Genomic DNA, 16,263 nt, shown 5'->3' on the forward strand with positions numbered 1-16,263 from the left:
ACACACCAGTTTAACATACAAAAATCTAGAGACACTGACTATGGAAACTAATTTTTAAATATTAGGCAAGTTTAAGAACAATTTTAAGCTCATAGAAAAATTGACATTCTAGTTGTAAGCCCAGAGTTCTCATGTTTCCACAAATGACTCAGTTTTCTGCTATCTATGTTAGTATGGTATGTTTGTTATAATTTACAAACTAATAATACCCTAGCAGAGCTGTCAACTAAAGACTAGCTTATTTGTATTCCTTTCTTACTGAAAATCGTCTCCGTTCCAAGAGCCCATCATGTTTAGCTGGCATCTCCCTGCTTTTGAAAGTTGTATCTATTTCTCCAACTTGTTTTTGATGACCCTGACATTGAGGAGTATGGGGCAGATGTTCAATTGATATTTGTTTAATGTCTTTTTTTAATGTAGGATCTGACTTTGTAATCCAGGCTGATCTCAATGCACAATCTTCCTGCCTCAGCCTCCAAAGTGCTAGGATTACAGATGTGTTTCCACCACACTATGTCAGATGTACTGGTACTTAGACTAGGGCAAGGGGTTTTACCCAGGTAAAGTGGCATTTTTATTATGCATATAATATATACTACAACAGCATGATTCATTACTTTTAGTATTGACCTCTCCTCTATCATCTCGCTGAGGTGCTGCTTGCCAGGTTTCTCCATGGCAGAATTACTATGCTTCCTCTCATTGCTGTTCACCTGGAGGGAAAGTTCTGCAGAGGGAAAGTTCTGCAGAATGTCTATGCAGTGTACTTGGAATTCTTTGTGTGTGTCTTTGTGTGTGTGTGTGTGTTGGCCTTTTTATTCTCAGACCAGCCTGGACCACACTATTTATGCTTCCTATCATAGGTAGGAATAACAGATGTGTACAGCTTTTTCTGTTGAAATGGGGTCATGTGAACTTTTTTAGTCTTAAGCTGGCCTGTAATCATGATCCTCTCAATTTATACTTCCTGAGGATTATAGGTGTGAGCCACTTAATGTATCACACTTTCTTCTGTTTACAACTTGTGTTTTTTGTTGGCTGGTACTGGTGGAATGCTCTTTGCTTGGCCTTTTCTTCTTAAGGCTACCACTCAAGCCATACCTCCCCTTCTGGCTCTGCTGGTCAGATATAAGAGTCTCAGGGACTTTTCTACCTTACTGGCTTTGAAACTTTATCCGCAGATCTCAGCTTCCTGAGTAGCTAGGATTATGGCATGAGCCACCAGTGTCTGTCTTAGTTTCAACTTTTAAGGGCTGGCCAATCTAGGATCTTCAGAAGAAAGTGATCATGTCTACATCCTACTACTGTAAGCATATGATTTAAGTGATCCTGGTTGCTTGCACTTGAAGTTAGAGGGACTCATTTTAAAGTTTAACTTGGCGCATTACTTATGATCACTTGGGATGATTTAGGATAAGGGAAACAAAATAAGATTCCTTCCTGTTTATAGGAGCTGGTAGATGGTTTTTAATTCCAGAAGTACAATGACATTTTTTTTTTTTTGTCAGTCATGGGTCTTGAACTCTCAGCCTGGGTGCTGTCCCTCAGCTCTTCAGCTCAAGACTAGCACTCTACCACTTGAGCCACAGCACCACTTCCAGTTTTCTAGTGGTTAATTGGAGATAAGAGTCTCACGGACTTTCTTGCCCAGGCTGGCTTTGAACCACAATCCTCAGATCCCAGCCTCCTGAGTAGCTAGGATTACAGGCGTTAGCCACTGGCGCCCAGCACAAATGACATTCTTAAACGCAGCTCTACGACTATATAACTGACTTCAACTATAACATGCTTTATTTAGCATTGGTCACATCATGGAAAGTTATTCCATAGCTAACATGGGGATCATTGCAACCCCAGAGATGCAGAAGAATTCCATTTTTACTGAGGAGATGGAGGTGAGGCTCTATGCTGAAATTCTCATCCCAAATCAATAGGTGAACCAGGGCCTTCAATCTGGTTTAGGAATCACAAAGGGCTGTTGAATTTACCTTTCACCTGTTTCTATCTCAGGACGTTTGGACAAAGACATGACAGTATCATATGTTAAAATAGATAGTGGGGAACTGCGGATTTAGCTCAGTGGTAGAACAAAGCACAAAGCCTTGGGTTTGATCCTCAACACCAAAACAGTAAAAAGTTAAGTCCATGCTTGGTGGTACAGGCCTATAATCATAGCACTCAGAAAGCTGATGCAAGACAGGCACAATACCAGCCTAGACTACAGAGTGAATCTCAGGCTAGCCTGAGCAACTGAGACCCTGTCTCAAAGAAGAAAAAGTAGACACTAAATATGCTTTGGAAGGGCGTGGGCTTCAAAATTCCATGTAATGCCAACCCTCTATCTTCCACACTGCTGTTCTGAACCCTCAACCACTACATTCTGCCCGCTTTGAATTCCTTGAGAAAACAGATTCCCAAGGACTACGGGACTCTGCATGCTCCTTGAGTAACTATCTCAATTGGATGTTAACTGTTAAAAGGGATTTGGGGTCAGATGTGGTGGTGTGTTCCTGTAGACTCAGTTGCTCTGGAGGCTGAGGCAGGATGGTCACCTGAGCTCAGGAGTTTAGGGAGAAAGGATTGAGAAATGTATGCATGTGTGTTTGAACCTTTATGAAGAAGAGAGAAAGAGAAGCAGAGAAGTCTCAGCAGAGGACTTAGAACTGATAATGTTCCACCCTATGACAAAATAACAGTTTTGGGACAATCTAAGACACTTAATGGTTTCCCAGATCATGCAGAAGTTTATCCCTTTAAACTGACCCCAAATCAGGTTGTATATTCATGCATCTCTTCTTTGGGAAATCAGATGATTTCCATACTGTTAATCATCATCTTTAAAGGAGCCCTGAAGGAATTCATGTCATACATTAGCATGTTATATTTGTGGGAATTAATGAGCTAGTTGGTATATTACTATTAACCAAAGTCTATATGTTATACATTATTTCTTTAGTTTTCCCTAATGTCCTTTTTCTGTTCTACAACCCACCCAGGGCTCTACATAACATTTGATTGTCTCCCTTCCCTCTACTTAACTACGTACTAAGCCTACTTTTGTTGTCCAGGTGCCATTTTGGCTTTGTCTCCAGAAGATTCTGCTTGCCCTTAGTCTCCTGAGGACCCTATCCAGGCAGCATGCTCTGGCTGAGACCTGGGCTGTGCCTTCAGCTCTACCCTTAAACCACTGGGGTCCTGTGGCCAACTGAACCCTAAAGTCTTGATTTCCTCATTCAGAGCAAGGACAAAGTTTGCTTCATAAGCTTGTGGTGAGAAGGCCATGTGAATACTTGTGAACTTCCTGGGGATGCTCTTGGAATATACTAAATGCTATTGTATTGGGTTAGGAATTAGCTCAGCAGCAGAGCGCTTGCCCCATATGGATGAGGTGGGAGATTTAAGGCCCAGAATGGCAAAATAGCAGTAATTGTCATTGTCTTAGGGTCACTGCTTTATCACCACCTCTCTTCTCTGTGTCCCTCTCTTTTCTTCATCCTTAATCCTAAAGCACAAAGTGTCCTTTCTGTTTAATGCCAAACCAGGCTTCCTTTCCTTAGGATTAAAAAAAAATCCTTGTTTTCACTGTATTTGTTTTTGGTACCTTGCATCTTGTAGATACATTTATCTAATTTGGGGAGGGGAAGGGGAAATAAAATGCTAAAACAAGGACACAGGATGATTCATTGCAACAAGGATACTCACAAGACACTATGTTGGAAATGAACCTTATAACTTTGGGTTGGGGGGGGGTGAGGGGGAGGAGTGGAAGAGGTAGGGGAGGGAAGGGAAGGATAGTGGGAGAAAAAGGAAGGGGTAACAATGCCTGACAAGAAATGTACTCACTACCTTACTGATGTAACTGTAACTTCTCTGTGCAGCATCTTTACAAGAAAATAAAATTTAAAAAAGTCCTCGAAGCTGTAGCTCCTAGTCCATTAAATGGCTTGTTCTTTAAAGTGCACATTCTTGATTAGGACATGAAGATTGTAAATATATATTTGCCCTTTTAAGGATACTAGTTCTCTCTCTTCCCCTCCCCACTCTCTCTTTAGTTATAAAGAAAATAGGCTTGCTTTGGCTTGCAGTTCTGGTCCAAAGTCAAAGGGCCACATCTGATGATGGTACTGTTAGTGGCAGAGTAATAGAGGGTGAGAGATAGGGAGTCATGTAATTAAAAAAATATATATATATTATTGTAAAGATACTGTACAGAGGGGCTACAGTTACATAAGATAATGAGTACATTTCCTATCGAACATTCCCCTCCTTTGTTTTTCCCCTACCATCCCTTCCCTCCCCAACTCCTTAACTCCTTGTTGTAAAGTTGTTATAAAGTTCATTTTCCACACAGTGTCTTGTCCATCTCATTGTTACAATGAGTCAGCCTGTATCCTTGTTTCAGCATTTTGTTATTTCCCTTCCCCTATAATTAAAAATTTTAATAACCTTCTAAGGACAGAAGTTGTTTCAAAAACAGATTTATAAATTTGTTTCAATTAAAATGAAGGTATCCCTAGTAGTTAAAGTAAACAATCTTTAAATGTCTAATAGTTGGATGTTTAAATCTAAATTCAGTAGCTTGCTCCTGAATTCCCTGTTCATATCCAAACACACTGAATAATGAGGTTTATTCAAACCTATACTTACTGTATCCAGTAGAGGGTAGCATAGGAGACGTTATGACAATATAATAGGCAGGCAACCAGAAAGTCCTAAGAACAGTTGGTCCCTCTTGAAGCAAGATGAAGCATGACCACGCAGAGCTTCATTTTTGCCTAGTATTTTGGTCTGAATGGGTATGTCCAACTATATATTAGCCAAATATTCCACCAGGCATTGCCTAGTGGCCAAACTGTTTTGTAGCCAGGTTCTAGTCTCCTTAAGGTAAATAGAAATAAACAGTCACGATTTCACAAGTCATATTAATGAATGTCCCCTCTGTTGAGGTACTTATCCCAAATAGGTAATAGATTATATACTCAATTGTAAATTTAGTAGAATCTTGCATTCAAGTTCTTAACATTAGAAATGTTGAATTGTATAACATTAACTTGCTAGATCTTTAGGAAAATACTTTCCTCAACACCACTTACTTTTTCTTTTTTTTTCTTTCTCTCCTCTCTTTCTTCCTTCCCTTCTTCCTTCTCTTTCCCATTTCCTCCCTCTACAAACTCTGAAAATATTCTTAGATTTGTTTTCAGAAAAGAGTCACATCAATGAAATTCAAGTATCTTCCTAGGGTAAGGATTGTAAGGGAAGATACCTGTTTAGTACTTAACTCCATTTCTGTTGCATTTCTAACCATGGCAGTTTGAAAGGCAAGGTTGGAATGGGGACAGATCATCAGCTTGAGAGCTTTAACACAGTTGCCATTTTTAATGCAGTTTTTTCATCGCAACAATGTTTTTCTCTTTTAGCACCTTTTTGATGCTAATATATTAGATGTTCTTGTTTAATGGGTACTTTTATATGAAAGAAGTTATGAAGTAAGGATTAGAATTGGTAAAAGACAAACTTGGGAAGAAGCAGGATTTTTATTCTTGACTCAGAAACTGAAGTATCTTTAAGTGTGACAAGATCTTTTTTTTAATGCTTAAATCTTCTCTCCTTTTGATTGTTTTTATTAACATGTCAGGTGCATATTCATAGGCTATTTGATATACATACACCTTGTACAATTAAATCAGGGACCTGGGATTTACAAAACAACAACAACAACAAAAACAACCCCAAAGCAAAAATCTTTCAGGGTAGGTTGAGAACAGCACGCACAAGGCTCTCATCTACATGAATGCCCACAGGGACCTTGAAAAGCTGGCTCCAAAGCCCACATTCCTCTTGTGGGAGACTTCTGGCAAAGCCTAGGCCCTGAGCTCTAAATGCCAGTGGAACCCACGCCCATGATTTCAACAGCGACATACCTGGCCAAAACTTTCCCCAGCAGCCCTTCCTTGTTGGTACCTCTGCCTCTAAGGAGCACTTAGCTAGTCTGGAGAACATTTCCTAGAACATTTTTGCTGAACACAATTCCAAAATGGCCACTGAGATTCCCCAGCCCCTGGCACATAGGCACAGACTTTCAGGTAATGCAGATACTGCTTTGAACAGATTGTGCAATCCCAAGGAAGTTGACATAAGACAGGAAGATTATCCTTGGTTGATCTTACCCAGTTCATGAAGGCAGCCTCCAAGGCTAAAGGCTGAGTCTTGGCAAGTTCTCCCACAAGAAATGAAATTAGCCAATAAGCTATATGAGCCTGGAAGCTGATTCCCCCCCTCCCGCCCCCTCCCAGAATTTCTAGAAAGGAGTATGGTCTAGCCAATTTAACTTCAGCCTGGAAGACCTGAGGGAGACCCCAGTCATACCATGCTGGCCTTGTGACTCCGAATTATGTGCCTAATAAATGTGTACAGCAATATAAAGCTCATGCATAGTCTAATACAACATGCCCACAAAGGCACGGGTCATCTCCCTGCTATCCTTTCTAAACTACTAATCACTGTCCCTTCCAGTGATCTTTTAGCTGGACCAGGAAGAAGTCATATTGACTTTCCTGTTCCTTGCTCACTCTCCTTTAGTGACGGTGTGCAAAGAACACACTGACATTCCAGAATTTGACCACTTTTCTGGATTCTAGATCTTCCCTGAGAAGGTGGGAGGCCATGCAGGTTCTCTAAGTCAGCCCAAAGCTGGTATCTGCCTCAAGAACCTTCCAGATCTTCTGTTCATGCTTCCCATCATGATCCACCAGACTGGTGACACAAACAAACTGAGGTGGAACCTTAGTGATGCACTGCAGTCTTCACATTTTGCTCATCCTTGCGGATGGCTACCTACATCCTGAATGGGATGAAGAAATAGTCTTCATAAACATGGGACAGAAACTTATTTTCTCCTTTCCTTCCTTTCTTTTTTCCTTTTCCTTTCTCTTCTCTTTTTGATAAGAGGCTTGAACTCAGGGTCTGAGAGGTGCTGGTCCCAAGCTTATTTGCTCAAGGCTAGCACTCTATTACGTGAGCCACAGCTCCACTTCTAGCTTTTTGGCACTTAATTGGAGATGAGAATCTCATGAACTTTCTTGCATAGCCTGGCTTCAAACTGTGATCCTCAGATCTCAGCCTCCTGAGTAGCTATGATTACAAGCGTGAGATACCAACACCCAGCTACCTCTTCACTTTTTGTGTATGGTAAGAAATTCTAGGCCCTCAGGTCTGCTTTTTTCTGGACTTTTTTTTTTTTTTCTGAATCGATCCTTTCTTTAGACATTGGGCTCAGAAATGCCACCAACAGAACCTCTTTAGTCTAGATGGTTCTCTTTTTCTTTTGTTTTGAAAATATAAAAGGCACATTTGGAAGGCCTGTAACAATTATTATTTTAACACTTAAGGCCCCTAAATTTGTCTTTGAAATGAAGAACACTTGATTCAGAAACCAGACCTGTTCTAACCCTGTGTCTGTTTCCAAGAGAGGTTTTAGAACCATGGCCATCCTCATAAAGGTACTTACATGATGGTATCGAGGTCATGAATTTGCAATTATTTGTGCATATGGGCATAGTTCAAGGTCAGTGGGCTTTCTTCTAATAACTTTTTGAGTCATGTCTGTGTTCTCCTTTCCTTTTTAAAACAAACTTTAAATTCACATCGTGTATTTCATATTAATTTTCTCCTAGTCTTCACCTAATATTAACTCTATTAATTACTTAATTAATGTAATACTGGGGCTTGAATTTGAGGCCTTGTAATTACTAGACAGACTACTACTTGAGCCATGAGCCCTTCCATTTTTTTATGGCTTTGTGGAAGTAAACTCATAGCATAAAATTTACTCAACAGAAGCACACTATTTATTAATTTCTAATATTCCACCATGCCAGGCTTGTTTCTTTAAAAATTATCTTTTAAGTAGTTGTATAATAAAGGGGTTTTTATTCAGCATGTCAGTTGAGTAATATGCATCCATCATTTCCCAACCTCACCCACCCCCTCAAGTTACCTGCTTCCATTTTCAAATGAAAATTATGACTGTTTTTGTCCATCTTCTCTTCATGCACCTGCCCTCCCCCTTTGGCTGTCACCTACTTAGATAACATGTAAACTAGTAGTTGCTTTGTTAAAAAGCAAGTTAGTTGTTTGTAGGACCGTTGGGCATCACTAGACTCCTCCCCTACATATGTCATATCTTAGTTCATTTGTTTGTATTTGTATTTGTATGACCCTATATGTTTTCAGATGTTTATAATTTAGATCTAACTTCCAGAAATAAGTGAAAACATGTGTTCGTTGTCTCTCTGAGCCTGACTTTCTATTCTCCAATAATAGCACAGGTAGATGACTGATACTGGTCTCCAGGGCTGAAATGGTACAGCCTGATCCCTTTCTCCAAGATGGAGATAGGCAAGCAAGAGCACAGGGATGCTGTGACTCAGTGGTTCACACAGTCTGGCGAGGACTGGCTCCTCTGGAAGGAGAGAGATGGGGCCTCTACCTGTATGTGAGGAGGAGACAGCCATCTGCAGGGGCTGAGGAAAGCCTGGCGAAGGATGTCAAAGGAAGCCCTGGGCATCAAGAACGGTGGGTGTAGGCCAGACAGGTGAAGTAGAGAGGTACAAGGAAGAAAGCAAGTGTGCTTTTCTGGTTGAAAACCAGGCAGCAGGCTAGGGCTGCCACTGTGGAGCGTAGTGGTGAGGTCACTGGGGAGACAGGCAGGGGCCAGATCATGAGGGTTTCAGAGCCCAAGCCCAGGAATTACAGTTCTGTCTCTTGGGCAGAGGGGAGTCATGGGTAGGTTTTAAGGAGAGGAATGAGCCAATTTACTTTAAAAGGTGGCCTGCCTCCCCCACTAGCCTTTTCTCTATCAGGGGCAACTTGGAATCAAAATGATTTAACAAGAACTGGCGCCACTGCCCTTTACAGCTCGCATTCACAGCTGGTGGCTTTTACAGTAATGCAAGCCAGGCTCAAGCAGGGCAGGAAAGAAGGAAATCTCCTTAATCCAGTAATGGCAGGGTCTATAGTGCTCCTAAAAGGACAGTGCCAGTGATCTTTGCTTTTGTCTGCTGGTTCCCTGCCACAAAACAGGAAACAGAATGTCCTGGACTTTTATTGATAGCCCCCAGCATCAATGAGCATGTGCCTGGAGCTTAATGAACACTCAAGAATATCTGTCTATCCATTCATTATTTTATAGTTCTGGAAATTGAACCTAGGGTCTTGTGCATGCCAGGCAATTGCTCTAACACTACATCCCCAGCTCAGGAAATGTTTTTAAATTTTGTTTTTTTAAATGAGAAAGGACATAATTCATGTTAAATAGGAATATTCTTTCTACTGTATGGCAGTGTGTCATGTTGACTGTGTGATAGTGACATGTCCCTACCTATTAGGTGCCCATAGAAATCATGCCTAAAGCCAGGCGCTGGTGGCTCTCGCTTGTAATCCTAGTTACTCAGCAGACTGAGATCTGAGGATTTTGGTTTGATGCCAGCCAGGCAGGAAAGTCCATGAGACTCTTATCTCCAATTAACCACCAGTAAACCACAAGTGGTACTGTAGATTAAAGTAGTAGAATATACTAGCCTTGAGTGATAAAGCTCAGGGACAGAACCCAGGCTCTGACAACTGACAAAAGACCAAAAACAACAATATGTCTAACTGTATTTTGTAGGAAGACTGAAGGCAAACTGTGTTCCTTAGCTTTGTGTCACTGAGACAAATAAGTGATGTAGAAAGAAGAAGAGTTTTGTTTTGGCTCACTGTTTTGGAGGTTTCAATTGCTTGGCTGTGCTTTTGGGCCTGTACCCCAAGGTAGTATATTGTGGTTGGTAGGAGCGCCTGGAAAAAGAGAGCTATTCACCAGGAAGGAGAGAGAACATAAAAAGACAAGATCCCAATATCTCCTTTAAGGGTATGTTTCCAATGACCTAACTTCTTCCCATTCGGCTCCACCTCATAAAATTTCCATCACCTGCCCAAAGTGCCACAGCTTGGGCCTAACCCTTTAACATATGTACCTTTGAGGGACACTTATCCAAACCATAGCACAATACCTGCATCCACCCTAGTTCTTGGATTTGAAGCCCCCTACTCTCCAATGCCAGCCCCAGGTTAGCCCTGAGAATAAGACCCTTCTTGTCACCTAGCCTTATAGCAAGTTTTCAGTGAATACTTACTCACTGAGCAGAGGCTTAATTAGCATGTGCTTTGTCCAAAACATTGACCAACATTGCAAAATGGGGAAAGAGACTAAGAGCTGAAACTCAAGATGAGGGTTGTATCTTCTGAGTGGAGCCACCAGCCTAAGGGATTTGAAATGTGTCTTAAAGGGAGAAAAACACATTTGGGAAAGAAGAATTATTCCTGGGAGGCCTTATCTTCTAAAGATATTAGGAAATCCATGGCACATCCTTGGAGAGGTTTGCTGTGAGAATGGGTCTGAAGAACAGATATGTAGTCTGCCCTCAGTATCTGCAGGGACCCCTATAGATACTTGTTTCTTCTATAAAGTGATGGGGTATAACCAAAGGAAATGTTATGCAAATTGTTACATATATATATATATGTATATATATAAGCTATATATAAACTATGTATATATAGTTTAAGAAATACGAACAAGTTTGTACTACATACTTTGTACAGATGCAATTTTCTGGACTTAAAAAAATTGTGGTTATAAAGGTAATGTACAGAGGGTTTACAGTTACATAAGTCAGATAAAGAGTACATTTCTTTTTGAACAATGTCATCCCTTCCCTCAGTCTCTTTCCCAGTTTTTCCCTTCCATCCCCACCTGCAAGTTGTATAGTTCATTTTCAACATAGTGCCTAGAGAATACCACTGTTTCATTTATTCACCCTTATCCCTTCATTTCTGTGCCCCTCATTCCCCTTCCAAAGACAGATGAACAAGACAAAAAGAAAAGAAAAACACTAACAAAAACCTCTTATTTTCATCGCCTGCAGTTTATTTAGATAATAAGAATATTGATAATTATTACTGTTTTAATTATAATAAGTAATAATGATATTTTTTGTTGGTCATGGGGCTTGAACTTGGGGCCTGAGCACTGTCCCTGAGCTCTTATTGCTCAAGGATAACATTCTACCACTTTGAGCTACAGTGCTATTTTGTTTTCTGGTGGTTAACTGGAGATGAGTCTCATGAACTTTCCCGCCCAGCTGACCTTGAACTGCAATCCTCAGATCTTATCCTCCTGAGTAGTTAGATTTACAGGTGTGAGCCACCAGCACCCAGCGATAAATATTAGTTTAAATGCACATAAGCATTGTGTCCTTGTGTTTCTCTCTTAAGAATATCCTCCTTTGGCTTCATTGTGTTAATGTCTAGAGTCCTGTATAATTTATCATGTCGCTGTGTATTTTAGATTTAGTTTCTGCATATGAGAGAAAATACGTGCAATTGGTGTCTCTGATCTTGGCTATCCGCCCAACATGATGTATTCTAGGTCTCTGGACTGTTTTGAATCCTAGGTTCATTGATGCTGAAGAAGAGGAATCTGTTTACAGAGGACTTTACATCCACAGAATGCGACTTTGCATTCAAACCCTTCTCCTTTTGAGGCTATGCTTTGAAGAAATGTAGAGCTGTCACACCCCGTCGGCTGTTGGGAACTTTTTTCAAGTGAGTCTCAAATTCCAGGCTAGTCTGCACAGTCAGTTAGGCCTCAGTTCCTGACCAGTTCTGACCTGTTGGTATTTGTGTTTCACCCATATATATTGGATTTAAAGGAATGGTATTACCCAAAGAGCTCTATCATTCACTGGTACTTGCGTCGCTCTTTACCTACCATAAGCAGGATGACAGCTATGTCTAATACTCACTTCCTTGGAAATCTCCCCCTTTACCACATGGCCACTGTGGGAGGTATTATTTCTTATGTGAATCCACCTTCTGATATAAACTGGGCTGGGTTTCCACCTTGAACTTATTGTATGGAGAAAGCCCATATACAGTGATAAATAGGAAAGCCAGAATAGTGGCTAAGAAGAAAGACTGAAGAGAGAGCAATGACTGGTTTTAGAAACCTGGTTCCGGGGTTTCTTGGGCTCAAGAACGTCCCTGCATGGTTGAGTCTTTCTAGCTCTCCTTTAGTAACTCCCATAAACCAACAAATCCTGATTTCCAATCAAGTTTTTTACTTATTTCTATTGCTTAAAACCAAACAGATATAATGTCAAGAATAATTGATGGCTACCTGCAGGGAATATTCTTTTTCTGAAGCAGACTGAATAATTTGCCTCTCTTTATTCTGTTGGTTGGCTGAGTTAATCTCTTCATTAGAATTTACTGTAGGAGATAGAATAGGAGAACCGAGTTCAATAAACACTTGATTATTCCCCCCTTCAGTACAAAGAGATATCATTACTTACACTTAATGGTGTGCTTTTAAAATAATCTTTCTAAAACTGTGGACTAACTTTAAGTTCATTCGAATTAGAAGCATACATTGAACATCGACTCTACTTAAGCGCTGATCAGATAGGGATAGAAGGTCCAGTTCCTTCCCCGTGTTCATGGTCTCGGGTAGTGTAGACTTTTAAATTTTCAGCTTCAGGATTGCCTGGGAATTTGCTAGAAATACAATCAGGAACACATGGTGAAGCCCAGCCTCTGTTTTAACAAGTCCGTTTAGTGATTCTGATGTAGATAAATTTGAGAACTAATCTGGACATCTATCTATCTATCTATCTATCTATCTATCTATCTATCTATCTATCTATCTATCTATCTATCTATCTATCTATCTATACACACATATTTATAGTACCTGCTCATCTAATCTCACCGAATGCCATAGTTTGCAAACTACAGTACAAAATCTTAGCTTCACTCCTGACTTCAGTGATTACAAATAAAAATCATTTTGAGTTTGCTGAACAAAAAAACGAAGTGTAGGAAGCCTGGGAAAAATCAGTGCCCAGGACCAACAATAAAGTTAGGGTGTGCTCCTGGCCCCTTTGAGGTGGCTCCAATTTATCATAGCAGATAAGACAGCACATGGGAATAATTTGGAAAGATTCTGTCCTGTGGACTGGACTCCATCTGGCACCACCTCACTCAAACCCAATCTGTTGTAGAGAGTCTGTGCCAGGGAGGTGTCTGGGAAAAGCCAGCAATTGGGTCCTCAAGCCACATCAGAAAGCAAGCTCTCTTTTTCCTCTAATAACAATTACCACTTGTCAGGCTGGGAAGGTGGCTCAGTGGTAGAGCGCTTGCATGAGGCCCTGGGTTCGATTCCTCAGCACCACATAAGCAAAAAGAAAAAAAGCTGGAAGTGGCACTGTGGCTCAAGTGGTAGAGTGCTAGCCTTGAGGTAAAGAGCTGAGGGACAGCGCCCAGGCCCAGAATTCAGGCCCCACGACCGGACGCCCCCCCCCCCCAAAAAAAAGAATTCTCCCACCCTCAGAAGTTCTGACATTGGCTGTTTTGGGGGAGTGGGTGGGTACTGGTCTTGGGGCTTGAACTCAGGGCCTGAGCATTGTCCCTGAACTTTTGTTCTTAAAGCTAGCACTGTACCACTTGACTTACAACTCCAAATCCATTTTCTACAGGTGGATAGTTAATTGGAGATAAGAGTTTTACCAACTTTTCCTATCCAGGCAGTTTTGAACCGTGATCCTCAGATCTCAGCCTCCTGACTAGCTAGGATTATAGGTGTGAGCCACCAGTAAGAAGCGACATTGACTTTTTGAAGAATGTCTCCTAGCTGCCTTCTCTCACAGAACTTAGAATTCGTTTTTCTGTCCTTTCTTAAATTTCAGCTTCCCATTATTCAGACCAATTAAACAAATATGAGAAGAGTAACTACCTCATGAGCCTGTCATGACAGAATGCTATAAGAAATGAGATTGGTGCTTGCCTTCAAGAAGGTACAGTGACTGGCTCGGTGGCTGACATCTATAACCCCAGCTACCCAGGAGACAGAGTGGAATGATGGTGGTATAAGGCTAGCCTGGGCAAAAAGTTAGTGAGATTCCATATCAACCAAAAATAGCTATGGTGATGTGCATCTGTCACCCCAGCTACATGGGAGGACATAGGTAGGAGGACTGCCATCTGAGGCTGGCCTAGGCAAGATTGCAAGACTGTATCTGAAAAATAATCTAAAGCAAAAAGGAATGGGGTCATAGTACATAGAGTACATAGGTACATAGAGTACCTATGTAGCAAGTATGAAGCCTTAAGTTCAAATCCATTTACTGCTCCCCCCCAAAAAAAAAAGAAAAAGAAAAGATACTCCACAGTCAAGTATTGTTTGAGGGCATGAATTATATGAAACTAGGATCTGAGGAGTCAAAAGTGAGTATCAGATGCCCCCCTCCGCGGAAGGAGCTTGCTATCATCCGCGGGAGAGACAGGCACACACCAAACATGATAGAGCTATGATGGAAGAAGAAAGCCAAAGGACAAGGGGCTAAAACTACCTGAAGGAGCAGAGGGACTGGGAGGAGACGCTGCTCTGTATGAAAACCCAGATGAGAGTCATACGCAGAGTGCTGGAGAAGATGGAGCGTAGAGGGTGGGAGCAGCTGGGGTCCCCCTCTCCTCTCCCATTAGCTGCTGAAGCTTCATTCCCCAGCTGTGAGGAGCATTGCTGCTAACAGCTCACAGCTGCTCCACCCTTGGCCTTGACCAAAGGGGACCAGAGAGGATACAGCCCACTCCATGACCGATCGGCACAGTGTACTACAGGCCAGCTCTTTGCCTCCAGGCCCAGTGGACTCCGTGGTCAGCCTGTCTCCAGGTGAGGCAGGTGTGTTCTTGTTTAGCTGGTTCCTCTGTGCAATACCGCTTCCCCTTGCTGCCCTTCTCTGGGGAGCACTCAGCCTCTTCATCTAAGAGACCCAGCTAAGAAGAAAGGAGAGGAAATATTCAAACAGGTGTTGGCATTTCTGATGGGCTCTACTCCCTCGGGCTTTCTTCGCCACATTTTCTTTCTTAGTTTCGGTTTACACTTTCTTCCTACTATTGATCTTCCCTCTATTAAACTAGGCTTCCTTTTTAAAGATTTTTTTTCTGCACAATTAGACAGATTTTGGGGAGGAGGGTCAGTCATGGGGCTCGAGCTCATGGCCTGGATGCTGTCCCTGAGCTTTTTCCAATCAAGGCTAGTGCTCTACCATTTAGAGCCACAGTGCCACTTTTGGTTTTCTGGTAGTTAACTGGAGATAAGAGTCTCAGGGACTTTCCTACCCAGGTTGGCTTTAAACCACAATCCTCAGATCTCAGCCTCCTGAGTAGCTCAGATTACAGGAGTGAACCATTGGCACCCAGCTAGACAGATGAACTGAAGAATATTTAGATTATCCTTTCTGTGAGCCTGAGTGGAACTACCTGCCAAAGTTTCAGTCTTTACAAAAGAGGAGCCAACAGCTAAGTTCAATCCCCCTAAAGACATTGACCTCATTCCTTTGAAAGTAGTCATTGTTCTAGGGACAAAGAACATGGGTGTGAGTGACCTGGCACAGTAGACCAGTCATTTTTATCCTTCAGAATTCATTTACCCTCTGGCACATGGTCTGATTCAGTTTTCTCCCCCTAACCCTTAACCCAGGCTCTGTGGGGGAGGGGGAAGGGGCAGGGAGCTACATTCCTGGTTAGAGGAGAGCCCGTCATGTAGATATGAACTAGTATGAACATGGTATTCCCAAAGTCATACTTCATTCACAGCCATCCACCTCCAGTCAGGCTGATCAGAGACAACTGATCTTTGACAACGTTCTTTGATAGCTGGGCATGATAGTGCATACCTGCAATTCCAGCACTTGAGAAAATCTGGAGTGTGAGACTAGCCTGGGCTACGTAGAATTTGTCTCAAAAAAAATCTTAAAAGGAAATAAAAAGTAATGCAGAGGGCTAGTGGGAAAGGTGAGTGAATGAAAAGGGAACAGGGGGACTATAGTCAGAATACTTGTTGTACATATGTGATAAAGGAGGCGGGAGCTGTGAAGTGAGAATGGGGAGGGGGATCAATAGACACTGGACAGGTTACATTGCAGCCTCCTTGTGCAACCATCTGAAGTTTAGAAGCGAAATAATAATAGTTAATAACAAGTTAGCTTGAGTTCTCTAAGAACATAGCTGTTCATTCCAGGTTTTTTTTTTTGTTTTATAGCTGTTCATTTCAAAGCTTTCTAAATTTCTTAAAAATCTTCTTAGTGTGAATCAGGTAGCATGAAACTCCAGGAGCTGCTAGAAGCCATTGCTTGTTGGAGAGACATTAAGCAGAAAAGAAGAAAC

This window comes from Dipodomys spectabilis, unplaced genomic scaffold (assembly GCF_019054845.1).
Source record: "Dipodomys spectabilis isolate Male_0828 unplaced genomic scaffold, ASM1905484v1 ptg000043l, whole genome shotgun sequence".
In the NCBI taxonomy this organism is placed as follows: domain Eukaryota; kingdom Metazoa; phylum Chordata; class Mammalia; order Rodentia; family Heteromyidae; genus Dipodomys; species Dipodomys spectabilis.